The sequence below is a fragment of the Ictidomys tridecemlineatus genome, chromosome 2 (genome assembly GCF_052094955.1).
Source record: "Ictidomys tridecemlineatus isolate mIctTri1 chromosome 2, mIctTri1.hap1, whole genome shotgun sequence".
Classification (NCBI taxonomy): Eukaryota; Metazoa; Chordata; class Mammalia; order Rodentia; family Sciuridae; genus Ictidomys; species Ictidomys tridecemlineatus.
The window spans coordinates 86,983,115-86,995,385 of NC_135478.1; the positions used below are offsets into that span (position 1 = coordinate 86,983,115).

The 12,271-nt window shown below is 53.2% G+C and overlaps 1 long non-coding RNA gene across 2 annotated transcripts; it reads right to left on the reverse strand.

Moving 5' to 3' along the window:
• Positions 1-1,302: 1,302 nt before the first annotated feature.
• LOC144375206 (uncharacterized) lies at positions 1,303-11,502 on the reverse strand. Of its 2 annotated transcripts, XR_013434703.1 has the most exons (5): positions 10,800-11,502; positions 10,438-10,695; positions 8,845-8,967; positions 7,555-7,622; positions 1,303-7,434 (listed from the first exon to the last, which is right to left on the reverse strand). It is a non-coding gene; the product is annotated as an uncharacterized LOC144375206 (long non-coding RNA). The 2 variants fall into 2 exon arrangements; XR_013434702.1 differs by having other exon boundaries at positions 10,438-11,501.
• Positions 11,503-12,271: the final 769 nt, after the last annotated feature.

Genomic DNA, 12,271 nt, shown 5'->3' on the forward strand with positions numbered 1-12,271 from the left:
CTGGAAGGAGGAAGGGGTCCCTTTGCAGAGGCCCCAATTCCTCCAACCAGCCAGGGCCCGACACGCGGGCACAAGCCAAGCCAGGCCTCCCTCTCCTTGGGTACAACTCCCTGGGCCTCCATCATGATCCTGGACCTGCAGTTTTTTTGTTTATTTGTTGTTTTTCTGTTTTTGTACCAGAGATTGAGCCCAGGGGCTGCCTAACCACCGAGCCACATCCCCAGCCCCAGTTTTCATATTTTATTTTAGACACAGGGTCTGGCAGAATTGCTTAGGGCCTCCCTAAGTTGCCGAGTCTGGCTTCGACCACTCAATCCTCCTACCACAGCCTCCTCCAGCGCCACTGGGTCTATGCGCATGCGCCCCAACGCCCAGCCCCGCCCCTCAGTTTGATAGTGGGTGGAAACTGGGCTTTGAGAGCAGCCAGCCCAGTTTGAATTGGAATTTAGAGCCATTGAACGCAAACCTCCTAGTAGCTGCCTAACTGCCGCCCTTTTCCACTATCGCTGTCATTCCTAATCCCCCCAGAATGCCCTGGGCTGCTTTCCCTCTGGTACACCACCGTGGGATGGGTCCTGACATTATTGTGCATGCACACAATACGACAGGAGAATTTGGTCACTGTGGTGCCCCAGTATTTCCACTTGGCACATTCTTTAAATGTTGGGGGCAGAACATGAGAAAGAGGAGAAATGGGTGGCTAAGGACTTGAGGATCCTGGGCTTCTAGGGGCAAGGACTCCCATATTCAGAAGGGAAAGCCACTAGCTTGCTACACACAGCCCCTAAGAGCAGGGCTGGTTCCTCCTGTTCCCTGAGAAGTCCTCAGTGTCTAGCCCTGTAGCCGGCATGCAGTAGGTGCTCATTAAGTGTGTGTGGACTCCACTGAGCACCTCCTATAGACTTGCACATTCCGTTCTCATGATGGGCAGATGTGCCCAGCCTCTCTTGCTGATAATGAAGGGGAAGTGGATGGAGGTCAAGGCAGAGCAGGATTCGAAACCCAGTCTATTTAAAGCACCTGTCAGAGCTGCTCCAACACAAGAATGCTCAGCTTAGAAATTTCTACCAGGAAGGGAATGTGGACTTGAGAACAGGAACGGACAAGGGGCTGTCCTTGTCCCAGTTCCAGGGCCAGAGCCCTCAATTTTCAGAAGACAGAGGAGGGAAAAGAGAGAAATGAAAGCATGCATTTAAAAAAAATGTATTCATTCAGCAAACCTCAAAAGTTTGCTTTTACATGGAAAACCCTAGGATACTTAATAGCAATGCATTTTAGATGATAAATTTAAAATTTAAGACATGAAATAATAATAATTTAATGATAATACATGTAAGCATTCAGACTTCTGACAACATATTTAAGACACTCATATGACATGTATCTATATTAAAATGCCTATTAATGCTACACTTGAAGACATTGAAACATCTAGTGAGGATCACAGGGGTGGACTCGGGCCCAGACCGCAGGCTGTGTCATGGAATCCATGCCTCGGTTCTGGGAGAGAAGCTCCATCCAGATCCTGGTTTACGGATGCAGAATCTGAGCTTCGGAGAGCCCCAACCACTCGTCAAAACTCACAGGCGAGGAATGTCTCGACCCCGGAAAGTCTGACACCCCAGCCCCACCCACGCCCTGCTCAGTGCTGGATGTAGGGGATCAAGACCCCACACGTGAATCAACACCCCTCTGTCCAGGAGCTGGGGGGAGTGGCAGCCTCTTGCAGGAGAGAAAGGTGCAGAAGCCACGCTCCTCCCTGCAAGCTGAGCGGAGAAGGCTGAGGCTCACCAGAGGGAAGGCGCTGGGTCTTCCCAGGCCAGCAGCTGCTGGGGAGTGGGACGCCACCCTCTGGGTGGGACCGCTGGGTCCCTTCCAGCTGGGCATTCAGAACTCGGTCCACTGCGTCTTCTAGAGGCCAGCCTGGAACTTTCCACCACGAAGACATGTCCTTCCTTGAGCAGAGGCCAGGAGGCAGCTGTACCCACTGTCCTGGGGCCAAAGAGCATGAACTGACCCCCAGGGTCTTTCACACAGGCTGGGCATCCAGGAAAGCCGTCCAGAGGTTTTGCCTGCCCCCGGATCCTAAAGGGAGCTGCTTCCACACTAATTCGGCTTCTGAGTTTTTATAGGGGAACAAGCTGGTTCATGGATCCCAAGGGCCTGGAGGGTCACAGGAAGGTGCAGATGCTACAGTACAGCCAGCGCTAGGGTGAGGTTGGCCTCCAAACACGCCTCGCCCCTGCTTTTGCCTGCTGGGGCTGCGGGACTGGTAGTTACCAGGGTGATCTGGACTGTAACTAAAATAATAGAAGAAAAATCAACTCCATCCCCATCCTGCCCAGTGTCCTTGGGTTTCTCTGATTGCATTCTTGATTGCTGTGGTAACCATGGCACCACAGGTACTGCCGGGCGGTCTGTTGGGAGCTGATTAAGGCTTTGGGCTCTGGTGTCCCATTGACTTCACTCCAAGTCCTAGCTCCACCTCCTACTACCACAGAACCTTCATCAGGCTTGTGTAACCTGTCTGAACCTCCGTTTCTTCATCCCCGAAATGGGGATGATAATTGTAGTTACAGGGTTAGTGGTAGCTTGAGCGTATTCTGCCCTTGGCACAGGGTCTAGAATATAGCAATAAAACCCAGCAACTAGGGGTTGTTGTTAGGCTGACTGCTGTTACTGATGGTTTGATATTCTTATTAGTCACCGTGATTAGTGACCGTAGGTCAGGCCACATTTCCAGATGAGGAAACCAAGGCACTGAGCAATTTGGTAACTTGATTTGGTCAAACCTCGCCATCTGCCATGTCAATAATGGGCCCTACATTATAAACCTGAGTGGGTTCTTCGGAAGGGTTCCCAGTAAATAAATGAAAAGAAATCAATCTCGCAGCCCCAGAGACTGCTCCCCAGCCTTCGGATAAGCAAGTGGGATATTTACGACGCAGCCTCAATAGAGAGCATATTGTTCTGGAAGGAGCAAGAGGTTGTCGTCAGGCCGCATTCAAAATGCTATGGCTGTTTCCTGGTTTTTCTTTTTTTTCCTGGGGCTTTCTTTTTCATAAAGAGGATCTCACTGCCCCTGAGACAGGCCACAGAAGACCCCAGGAGAGTGTTTCTAAAGGAAGGATTTGGGAGGGAGCGAGACGGAGGACCTTAGTTTGCAAAGAAAGTACAGAAAAGCAGAAAAATGGGGGGGAAAAAACATGTCCAGAGAGCGAGTGACCAGAGGGCGAGTGACGGAAGAGGGTCCGAGTCACAGTGGATACTCCGCCAAGCCACTGGATCCCCACCTAGGACTCACAGACCTGTTCCCTCTCCTGCTGGGAGTGTTGGAGCTGATGGTCCCCAGCCCACAGCCTCCCTGGCCTTGCCCTTGGCTGCAGGAAACCCTTCCTCTCAAGGTCACGTCACCTTTGGGGCATCCAACATCCAGGGACTGGTCCCCTACTGACCTTCTTCTTCCAACTCAGGACAACACCAAAGGGCCACCCCAATTCCTGCGGCCACTGGAAGCTTAGCCAAGGCCCCGTCTCTGGCTAAACTTGCGCTGCTCCCTAATCTTGCTCCTGCCCCTCTCTAGGCACAGCTGTGGGTCCCCAGGGGGCCCTTGGAGGCAAGCATTTTGCATCAGAATCTCCCGAAGCCAAAGCTGAGTCAGCATCTCCAGGGTGAACCCAGCCTGCAGTCCTGTGGCATCCTCCCAGAGCTACCCCAGCATGGAATTGGGGTCAATCAATATTTGCAGAAAACTGGTGTATTATTTAGGCTTCTTTAAATGGCAAACAGCAGAAACCCAATTCAAACTGGCTTAGGCAATAGGGACAAGACCAGCAAGGACCCAAGCAGCCGAGCACATCAGCAGGACCCATCTCAGCCTTTTGCTGGGCTTGGTCTTTTCCCCTATTGGCTTTATTACCAGGCTAATTTTCTTCCTACAGGGGTCCCCTAAAACTTCAGGTTTGTATTCAGCTCTCTTTTCCCCCCCCTTTGATTAATTTATCTATTATTTTAATTAACAAATTAAAATTGTTTCTATTTTAGGCATGATGTTTTGAATGTGTACAGAGGTGGAATCACTCCAAGGAGCTAATCACCATACATTTTTATCTCACACCCCCTCGCATTCTCCCAGTGAGAACACTACAGTCTATTCTTTAAGCGGTTTTCAAGAACATTATCCACTAGCTCCAGACACCAAGTCGTGCAATAGGTCTGGGCCACCCAGCCTTAAGATCTGCAGAAAGAAAAAGACTCTTTCTCAATGATACCAGCAAAAGTATCAAAGCTGAATTTCATTGGCTGGGTTTAAAGTCACATGACCATCCCTAAACCAATCACTGTTACTGGTGGGTGGAATTTCCCCCACTGACCAGGCTGGAGGGGTGGTTACATTCTGGGAGGTAGAGAGGAGGCTCCACTCTACCTGAGCCCCAATGGAAGGAGAGAAACTGAGAGGTTCTTCCAGAAGAAGGGGGAATGAGGTGGGCCAGAGAAAGCCACAGGAAGACCACGCCAAAGAGCTTGTACAGATGTGTCCAGCCACGACTTGGTTCTTCTGCTGTCTTTCTAACACTCATGCTTCTCCACACCTAAGAACTCCCTTGGTCAGCTCTTTGTCTCTGTGACAAACAGCTGAGAAAAAGAACTTAGAGGAGGAAAGATTTATACTGGCTCATGGCTTCAGAGGAGTCAGCCCATGGTTGGCTGGCACCAAGGTAGAGACAATATGGCGGAAGGGTGTGGTGGAGGAAAGCTGCTCGGCTCATGGTAGCCAAGAAGGAAGAGGGGGGAGGGGAAGAGGGCAGGGACAAACATGGTCCCAAGGGGCACACCCCCATGACTGACTTCCTCCAGCCATGCCCCACCTGCCTACAGTGACCACCACTCCCAGAAGTGCATTGGGCTACGGATGGATTAATCCACTGGTGGCTTTCCCACCTCTGGACATTTCTGCACTAGGGACCAAGCCTTCAACACGTGAGTCTTTAGGGGATAGTTCATATCCAAACTACAACTGCTACTTCTGGACCCCTTCACAGCTTCCCTGAAGAAGTGAATGACCCTATCCGCCATGAACACTTAGAGGCACTGTATCCCACACCTGGCAGGAAGCGCTCAATAATCTGAAGCCTAAAAAGGTACCTGCCAAATCCCTAGAATCCTTGTAAACTCAGCTCTCGGGTAACAACCTTCCACAATTCTCTGTTGGATCATTCCAGAAAGTGATTCTCCACAAGGTCACCTCCAGTCCCTATTCTGTGGACGCCACAAGGTGCCCCTAGGACACCATTTTTCATCCATGCGTTTATTTGTATGTCTCCACCACTGCAAAGATATACACAATTGAATCCCCAGGAAATATTCTCCAGACAATAGAAGCTCACTATGAACTTGTCCGCCCTCTGTTCTCCAGCAGGCCAGTAGGAGTGCAGCCAAGAAAACTGCTAACGTAGCCCTTGCAAAGTTTCTAGAAGTTGTCTCCTTCTCAGAGATGCCCACAGTTTCTGAGTATGCACATAGTCCGTGGCAATGGTCACTTATACAGCAAACTGTCCTATGTGGGACCCTTTCTCCTGCCTTATTATCTCCAGTAAGTCATTACTCCATGTCTCACTTGTTGAGTTCATAGAGCAAGTGCTTTCCTTGTATCTTGTATCCATTCCTGATGCCCTGAAGGGGTAGGTGTGACTTACTTCATAGACAAGGAAGCAGAGAGGGTAAGCAATTGCTCAAGGACAAACAGCTAGTAGGAGGTGGAGCCAGGTTTCCAAGACCTTGAATCTTAAGCATTAAAGGCACAGTGCCACATCCCAACCTTGCAAATCCTGGTGAAGCAAGAGGATTTCTTATCCCCATTGGACAGAAGGGATCTCAGGTATAGATGAGTTCAAAAGGAAATTTACAAGAAGTCGCAAACAGGTCCCAGTGGCCACAAGAATCAGCTAAGCTTCTGCAAGAGAATGTGCTCAGTTACTCTGGGGAGAGGGGAAGGTGTGGGCTGGCCTCAGACACGTGTGTGCATCAAGCACTTGGCAACAAAATAGACAGAGATCGGACGTGCACTGAGCCGAGGCGAGGGGCTCCGGCAGGCTACAGGGCTCCTGACAGATGTGGCGGTGCACCGGAGGCCCTTCGTCCTCGTGATGAATGGGAGGCAGCCAGCCTGAGCCCCATCGCGTGGAAACCCAATCCGCGGAGAAGCGCCCTGGGCGCAGCGCCTCCCCTCACAGGGGGACCCGCATCCAGAGCTCCCCACGGCAGCAGTAAGTGCCTGACATCGCCCTGCGCCCCCGCCTCCCCCAGCAGCCGCGCACCTTGGCCGTGATGTCTCCTCCTCATAAATCACGCGGCCCTGTGAGCTGTCTCTCAATCAATCTGTTCCAGGTGTGGGTCAGGCGTCCCTCAAGGACCTGCCTCTCCCAGCAGCCCTAGGCGCTCAGAGCCTCCCGGACTGGGAGCAGTCTAAAGCCAGATAGATAGCTTTTCCTCCTCCTCTGCAGCTCGGGGTTCAAACTCGAGACCCTGGGGGGCTTCACAGGCTGCAGAGGGCTTTGGAAAAGTTTGGAGAAGGTGGAGCAGACTCCAGAGGTACAAGAGGACCATCTTTGAGCGCCCAGGGGCTTGGCAGATGTGCCCAATAGTCCCCCTGGGGGATCTGCACGCCAGTGCTGTAGCTGGCGTCCAACTGCAGAGCTCAGCTCCTTCTAGAGAGTCGTCATTTCTCATTGACTGTCCCCTTCATCGGACACTTTGGTGGGTGTAGCAGAGATAATCTATGTGCTTATTAAATTTTGCAAATTTTCCAAAATCCCTCGTTAGACTGAAGACATGGAACCTGGTCCTGGGCAGTGGGAGGCAGACAGAGGCATGTCCACTACTTCCAGGTTTGGCCACAAGATCCCCCCTGTGTGATCACCTGGGATCTTCTTCTGTCCTTCCCTTAATGACATAGGAGGCTGTGTATTCCAGATGGAAAGAGTCTGGATCCCTGAGTCACTGCTTGGAGGAGAACTGCCCCAAAGATTACCCAGCCCCTACTGGACTCTGATGAAAGTGCCATTTTAAGCCACTGAGTTCTAGGGCTTTGTTGTTACAGCATGACCTAGCCCATCCTGACTACTACAGTGAGTTCCAAAAGTCTGTTAACTTGGGAGAAAGGCTGGCAGCCCACTCCCACCCACCTGCCACGGCCAGTCTTCAACAGCACTTAGCAGGAAATCCCATGGCGGGAAACATCAGTTGCTGGGATTGTGCTTAGTTTATTGCAAACCAGACTGCCCAGTTGTCCCAACATTAGACTTAAATTCCACCAGGGAATCCCAGAGCAGTGGTGAAGCAGGCGGCCTCTGGGATCAGGCAGACTTGGTTTGAACGCAGCTCCATCATCCACTCGAAGTGCACGAGGCTGAGATTTCACTTGGGCTTCCTCATCTGTAAAGAGGGACACAGCTGGCTGCAACTGGTACGGTGCTGACCCCCAGATTCCTCCTCCAGCATGGAATGAACGACTCCCCTCGGCTGTCAGCAACCACCCAGTCCACAGAAACCTACCTGCTGCAAGGTCACACACTTTCCCCGGCGTAGTCCATGTCCAGCGATGGCTCAGCAGGGAGATTCAACTGGGGGGATGAGCCCCATCCCCATTGGACACTTTGATTTCAGTTTCTAGAGACCCTGCTTCACAGGACCAGCAAGGCCGTGCCTGGGCATCTGGCCCTGAGAGACTGTGAAATGCTAACTGGGCGCTATCTTCCTGCTAGGTTTGTAACTTGTTGTTCAGAAACAGACATCTCATGGGTGGCTCTCTGTGGGCCCAAGAGCTTCACTAGGACCCCCCACACACACAGCTCCCCCTCTCCCTCTGTCCACCATCATGGATCCCAAGAGCACAACGCAGAACTGCACCTCAGGGTCTACTTCTCAGAGAACCCAACCTGTGACATCTCAGTCCTCTGTTAGTCCCTTTTCTGATTTGCTATTAAACTCCTGGTTTGTTCGATTCTGCTTGAAATGGTCCTAGAATTCCAGGGAGGCAGGTCCCAGACCAGGGATCCGAAGGAGATGGGTGGATAAATGGGTGCAGATAGATGGGTGGAGAGAGGGGGGGAGAGATAGATGGTGGATGGGTGGGTGGGTGGGTGGGTGGATGGATAGATGGGTGGATGGATGGGAGGGTGGGTGGATAGATGGGTGGATGGGTGGATGAGTGGGTGCAGATAGATGGGTGGAGAGGGGGAGGGAGAGATAGATGGTGGATGGATGGAAGGACAAGTGGGTGGATGGGTGGACATATGGGGGGGATGGACAGATGCATAGGTGGATGGATGGATGGATGGGTTGGTGAATGGGTGGACAGATGGGAGGATGGACAAATGCATAGGTGGATGGATGGATGGATAGATGGATGGATAGGTTGGTGGACGGAGGGATGGACAGGTAGGTGGCAACATTGCTTTGCTTCCTGATGTCTTTCTATCCAGATGTTTCTCAAACTCTAGTCTATAGGCCTAGCTAGTGTGCACGGTCATGGTGGGACTTTCCACTTCCTCTGAGTCACGGCAGCATGAAGCATGAGACCTTGTTACGGTTTGGATGCGAGGCATCCCCCAAAAGCTCACGTGTAAGACAATGCAAGAAGGTTCAGGGGAGAAATGTTGGGCCTGGGAGAGTCTTGACCCAATTGGTGAATTAGGGGTAAGGGAGGTGGTGGGTGTGGCTGGGGGAGGTGGGCATTGGGGGCGTGGCCATGGGTGTATGTCTGGAGCTGGAGTCTCTGCTTCCTGACCACCAGGGGAGCTGCTGCCCTCCGCCACCCTCCTCCGCCATGATGCTCTGCCTCACCTCGAGTCCTGAGGAGCAGAGCCAGACTTCAAGCCACACTAGACACAGAGCAAGGCAGAAACAGCACACCCACTGAGGGGTGTGGACATTCAGGTGAGCGGTGAGCAGGGTCAGGAAGTGTCCCTGGATGGGAAGGAGCATGCAGACAGGGGGTCGCTCTTCCTGCCTGGGTTAGGGCCATGGCTTCCCTTCCCACCTTTGCCCTGAAACCCTCTGCACCCGCCTGACCGCGGCCAGTGAGCACCTGGTACGTAGCTCCCTTGCCTGGCCCTGCTGAGGTTCTCCATGTTCTCATAAATAAAAAGCAAATTCCATGAGTGTCCCTGGGGCCCCCTCTGACCTGCCTCTGCCAACCCCCTTCCTCTGCGTCTGTCCTGTCCTCCACCCACCCTGACCTCTCCCTATCCCTATAATGCTGGGATCCCACCACAGGACCTTTGCAACGGCTGTCTCCTCTGCCCTGACAATTGCCTCCCATCTTTGCTACCTAATTCCTACTTAGCTTCCTAATTGCAGATTCAGGAACATTCCGCCCAGAGCAGCCCTCGCTGCCTCTTCACGGGATGACACACATATTTACAGGTGGCTAATCTGAATCTGTGCCTGCTCGCCTCGGTTCCCAACACTTCCCCAACTTCCCCAGCATCTGCCTTTCGCCTCCAGGTGACAGAGCTGGTGTCCACATTCCTTGCCAGAAACATCATGGAGTAATTAAAAGCAGAGGCTTTGGAGCCCAGTTGCTTGGGTTTAAACCTCATGGGCTAGCTGGGTGATGTTGGGCAAGTTCCTTGACCTCTCTGTGCTTCGCTTTCCTCATCTGTTTTAAGATACAAAGAAAACCTACGTCACAAGGTCATTGTAAAGAGTCAATGTACCTTAAAAGTCTCCCATAGTGCCTGGCCTGTTCTGTTATATAATAAATAATAATCATTAGTATCGTTGGGATTATTACCTACAAGCAAGCACACAACAAATCCTAGTTAGATAAGTTTGCTTTTCTCACTTAAGGTGGAGATAATCGGGCATCTGCATGACTTTGTCCTCATCACCTGGCGCATTCCAGATGCGCGGTAAGTGGGGAGAGGCCGAGGACCCCAACGTGGGGTTGCTTGCCCCCCGCCCCCAGGTCCCATGGATCCCAGCCAGGGCCACTGGGCTAAGAAGGGCCACAAAGACCAGAAAGTCCCATGGCACCCCTGCCCCAATCTCCTTGCATGTCAACAGCCTTAAGTGACAAACTGACATCCCCAATTTCCTCCTGCTTTCCTATTGGCAGAGGGCTTTAGTTATCCAGCTAACACGGGGACGTGTCCTCCTTAAAAAAAAAAAAAAAAAAAAAGGAGGGGCTGGGGTGGCAGAGAGCTTGCCGAGGCCCTGGGTTCCGTCCCCAGTGTCACTCAAATAAATAAATGTCCTTCCAAACAAAGCCACAGGGACCCCATTCCCATCCTGGCACCCTGAATGTCCCCCAAGCTATGACCTTAGGTGGGACTCTGTCTCTTCCCAGAAGCCACTTCAAGCGGGTGGTGCCTGACACCTGGTTCCCAGCAGGTGTCTGGGGGGGGACTGTTGGCCCGGGGCGCCTGGACTCACCTGGTTTCTTCTGGAAGGCGCCGTCTTGAATGTTGGGCTTCACGGCTGCTCCCCTCTGTTCAGCAGTGTCTCTGGGGGTCTCGCTACATATGTGACACCTCACCCCGGTCCGTTGTTCCCCAAGGTGAGCAGAACCCAGTTTGCTCTGCCCTGGCTGCGAACTCAGCCATCAAGGGGGTGTCGGGGACCTTTGAAAACGTAGATGCCTAGGACCCTCTGGGTGTCAGGACTCTGCCAGGGGCTCCGGTGTCCCTGCACCTGGGGTGAAGGCACATTGGGTTGGACCTACCTTAGCCAGGCCCCTGGGGACGTCCACATCAGCCGGTTCCAAGTCTCTCCTCACCAGGCGCCAGGGTGCACACCTGTCATCCCTGCAGCTCTGGAGGCCGAGGCAGGAGGATCGCGAGTTCAAAGCCAGCCTCAGCAACAGGGAGGCCCTAAGCAACTCAGTGAGACTCTGTCTCTAAATAAAATACAAAATCGGGCTGGGGAGGAGGCTCAGGGGTTAAGCACCCCTAGGTTCAAAAAGAAGGAAAGGAGGAGGAGGAGGAAGAGAAGGACAAGGAAAGGGAGAAGAAAAAGGAAGCTTGCAGGTGTCTTTGGTCACTCTTCCTGTGCCTCCACAGGACCTCCTGGAGGACCAATCGCCCTGGTCTTCTCTTCCCCTCGGCTACTCCGTCCCCCCACCTGGGAGGACCACCCTGCCTTGGAATACAGCTGTGGAACCTGGAATAGGGCCCTCGGGGTCTGGCTTGGAAGGGACCATGGAATCAGGGTCACCGTCCCGGGTTCACAAGTAACGAGAGGGAGGAGGAAGGTGAGTGGGAAGGGTCCTCCTGGTGTGCATGCGTGTGCACCCACGTGTGCTCAGAGGTGACATTCACCAGCTAGGCAGGAGGAGGGGGAAGCCACGGTCAGGCAGGGGTGTCACTGAGTGAGATAAGCGCCCATCCGTCTCTCCTGACACTATCGCTCTGGTCTGAAGAGCTTACAGTTCCCTCCGGGGTGGGGGAGGGGGCCTGCCAGGAGCACTGGGGGAGGAGAGGCAGGGGGCCCTTGGGCCAAGCCCCCCCCCCCCGGGCTGGCCCACTGCCCCCAAGAACAGGGGCGATCTGCAGACTGGGGGGTTGCCCTCCCTTCTGCGTCCCCCGGGCCTGGCCTGTCCCCAGCTTAGCCCCAAGAGCTGGAGAGAGGGTCCTGCCCTGGCTCCCTCCCTGCGGACCGGAGCCACTTGAAACTGCAACTTGTCTTTCTCAAGTGGTGGCTGGGGAGGGGGTGAGTGTGAGTCCCAGAGAGGAGAGAATGAGCGAGAGGGAAGACAGGGCTTTGGCAGCTCCTCCACCAGCCCTGGGCCCTCTCCCTCCTCCATCTTTTCAACCTTGCCCCGGGGTTTGAGATAGGTATGAACATTTCCCCTGCCTTGGAGATAAAGCAACCAAGATTCAGAGAAGTTAAGAAACTTGCCTGGGATCACACAGCTACTCAGAGGTGTCCACAGGATCAGAGCGGGACCTCTCCAAGTGCCAAGGCATTCTGCTGGCCACTCTAGCCGGCTGCTTGTCCTCTGTCAGGAGAGCTCACGCCTGAAGGATGTTGACGAAGACACTTTGCTTGACCAAACTATAGTCTAACTCCCAAACTTTCTTCCTGGGTCCTTCTCTGCATTACCTTGAAATCTCAGTGCTGGCCAAAGCTCTGCTGAGGCGGTCAAACCAGAGCCCACCCTCGGCGTCTGACCTCTCTGGACCTCTGCTGGTGTTCCTCATCCTCCACCATTCCTCTGGGGGTCTGGCCACCCGTCAGCAGGAATCTTGGTAGGTGGGTTTACCCAGAA